This window comes from Capricornis sumatraensis, chromosome 2, assembly GCF_032405125.1.
Source record: "Capricornis sumatraensis isolate serow.1 chromosome 2, serow.2, whole genome shotgun sequence".
Taxonomy (NCBI): Eukaryota; Metazoa; Chordata; class Mammalia; order Artiodactyla; family Bovidae; genus Capricornis; species Capricornis sumatraensis.
The window spans coordinates 182,815,336-182,818,645 of NC_091070.1; the positions used below are offsets into that span (position 1 = coordinate 182,815,336).

A 3,310-nucleotide genomic window follows, 5' to 3' on the forward strand; every position below is an offset into this window, starting at 1 on the left:
TCTCCCTACTCTCAGCAGTGTTAGTCCATATCTGATTTACGGGGGGTCTTTGGTACTCTCCTGATACTTGTGGAGCTTTCCTTTTATCTTGGAATCTGGTTTGTTCATTATTTCTTAGGCATGTCTTAATGGTTTTCTGCTTCCAGACCCATTGCTTTCTGCTAGGTAATCAAGTAAGAAAGTCCTCCCACCCTCCTCAAAGAGGATTGGGTCTAATATTAAATCCAAAATTTACTCTGATTTCAGAATCTTTGTTTTTCAAGGCAGAGTGGTTAGTTGAAAGAGTATTGGCTTAGAAGTTAAAGTCAGCGTTGGGTTCCAATGCTGATTCTTTTCTTTAGTAGTTGTATGGTTTCGACCAACTCAATTAATTTGCCTGAGACTGAGTTTCTTTATTTGTCAAATGGGCATGATAATATTCACAGGATTGTCTTACAGGATAATTGTGACGCTGGAGATAAAATATGATATGTGATTGGGTATTGTTTGTAATAGCTACTTCAGCCTGTGAAAGGCCATGCTGTTACAGGCCCTGAGGATATCTGATATTATTCGGGGAGCTAATCTTTGAGTATACTGTCTTGCTGTTGTATTTGGAAGGGACGGGGGAAGCAAGAAGCCTGGTGAGAAGGACACACATTTTGGATTTAGGTAGGCCTGGATTTGGATCTGGGTTGTGGTAGTTACCAGTTGTACAAACAAGCAGGTTATTTAATCACTTTGAACTTCAACCTCTTCACTTGAAAAAACAGGAGTAATCATATCAATTTTATGGAGGCTTTTGAGACTTACCTGAAGTAGTATACGTAAGGCATGGCAGTGATTTTAAAAATATTTGTTCTCCGGAAGACATTGCTACAAAATGTCCCAAAGTATCACTGTGTTTGTATTTGTGCTCTTAGCATTTAGCATTACCTTCGCATAGTAGTAACTAAAACAATGTTTGCTGGACTGAATGGGCCCGTTAGTTGCCTAATACAAACACATTACAACCAACATTGTTTTGTCTTGTTTTGAAAGAATCTGCTGTTTATTTTCTATCCACCTTATGTCTTCTCTGCGTAAGAGCCTGGAGAAGGGCAGCTTAGGACCACTCAGTGGTTGCTCCTACCAGTTCAGTCAGCTGCGCAGTGGGAGCTGCAGACCAGTCCACAGTGATGGCTGAGGTCTCCCGTCTTCTGCAGGACCCGCTGGGCAGGCACAGTGGTGCCTGCGCCTTCAGACCCATCTGCAACCTCAGGTGAAGTAGCCGTGAACTTGGGAGCTGGGGTGGTCCATTCACCCTGACATTCCTCCTTGTGGCCTCCTCAGCACATCCTGCTCATTCTTTTCCACCTCTCCAGCCCCTTGGTAGAAGCAGAGGTGAGGCGTGCCCTTCAACAGGTGTGTCCCCAGGATGGCGCCACGTGCATGCAGAACTTACTGGGCAGCATCCATCTCCTCAGACCCACTGAGTGAGCTTCCTTCTTGCTGCAAGGATGTCAGTGTCCACAAGGCACAGAGGAGAATCTGTGTACAGGGCACAGTGGTCGGTGGGTTAACACACAACACCTCCATGAGAGGCTGGTTGTCAGCCCTGGGATTAGTGACCACCAGAAGAAGCAGCCCCTGGAAGCTGCCAGGGTTTGGTGAGTGAAGGTTCTGGGAGTGAAGCGGGCAGCGGGAGGAGTGGCTGCGGTGGTTACAGCACACTTCAGCACAGCCCCCTGGCCTGTGTTCCTGAAGGACGTGACACTGATCAGCAGGTTTTTAAACAAGATGGCACAAGCCATCTGCAGAAGCTTCTCCCAGGTCCCCTTCAGATCTAGAATGTAGACACCATCTCTTTTCCTTTAGTAGATGCACTGTTCCGTTTGGAAGTCATGGTTGGTGCCACCTAAGTGGGTTCCTGCTGCTTGGAATTTGAGGACTTCCTCCCACTTCATCTGTAGGACATCAAGGGCTCTGGACATTGTGAATGTTTCCCTTTAAATTATTATGGAAATCCAGGACAGCACCATCTGGACCCCTCTCTGGGTAGTGCAGAGTGGCACACCCGCAGTTCCACTGCTAGTATACTTACTGTTCTGTGGCTGGAAGCTCTACCGAATAAAATGTTAAGGGAATTTTATGCTCAGTAAAACCTCCAGGCTTAGGTACCAGTGTGCCTAAGACCTCAAATTTCTTTCTGGCTCTCAGTATGAAAGTCATGATTATTTCCCTTGCGTCATCCTCCGCATGAGGCTTTTCATCTTACATTCTGGCTTTGCTCCAAGAGACGACATGCTGCCTTATGCCAGGGACCTAGTGAAAGGTCACACCCAGAATGGCCAGGCTGAGAGGAGCTACTAAACAGTGTGGGTCCCTGACTGCATTCTTTGGTGCTCCACCTCAGTGGGGTAAAAGCAAGAGTGAAAAATTCCAAAGGGGCCTAAAATTTTAGAGTTTGGTCTAATAGTATAACTAGAAGGTTTTTTTTTTTTTTTGGCTCTGAATTGCTGTAACCAGGAGTGAGTAAGTTTCTGTCATTTCCTCACCGAATGAAAAATGGAATTTATGATGAATGGTTGTTAAATAGAGTGATCTGGACTTATTCTTTCCAGCCTAGTGAGACCCATCCCAACCTTTTACAGACAGTTTCTTAATAGATAGTATGAGAAACCTCAGTGTCCTCTGGAGGTTTTTATAAATGGATGCCAGCCCAGCTTTTATTAAACTGGGTTTATATACGCTGTCTTTGCCCATCTTGACATACCTCTTCCAGACTCCGCTTGAGCAAGGACAAAATGAGTTGAGGGTTCTCCTGCTACTGATGCTGAGCTTGAGTGTTTTGTTGTTGTCCCTTCAACTTCATCATTTTGCATATTGTCCCTGAATTTGTTGAAGTTTCTCCCTTTCTCTGTTTTTTTTTTCTTTTCCATCTACATGGATTATGTCTAGTGTAGTTGATGTTTACCTCAATCCAACTCAAAGTACTAAAGCAAACATCTATCGAGCACCTGATCAATACAAGGCATGGTGGTGCTGTTTTCTAAAGCTTCAGTATGGAGTCTTGAGAGCTGTAGCATTCAACACTGTAGCCATTACCTACACGTGGCTATCGAAATTCAATTAATTAAAATTTAATGAAATTGAAATTGAACTAGCCGTATTTCAAGTGCTCCACAGCCATATACGGGTAGTGGCTACTGTATTAGACAACTCAGATAGAAAGCATTTTCATTCCTGTGGAAAGTTCTACTGGACAGTGCTGTTACAGAGATTACAAGCATAGCCTCTGGAGTAAATTCATCTTTATAAGTCTCAGTTTCTTCATCTGTAAAGTGGAACT

At 44.2% G+C, this 3,310-nt stretch overlaps 1 pseudogene; it reads right to left on the bottom strand.

Moving 5' to 3' along the window:
• Window positions 1-1,084: 1,084 nt before the first annotated feature.
• Window positions 1,085-1,952, bottom strand: LOC138073557 (small ribosomal subunit protein uS2-like; annotated as a pseudogene).
• Window positions 1,953-3,310: the final 1,358 nt, after the last annotated feature.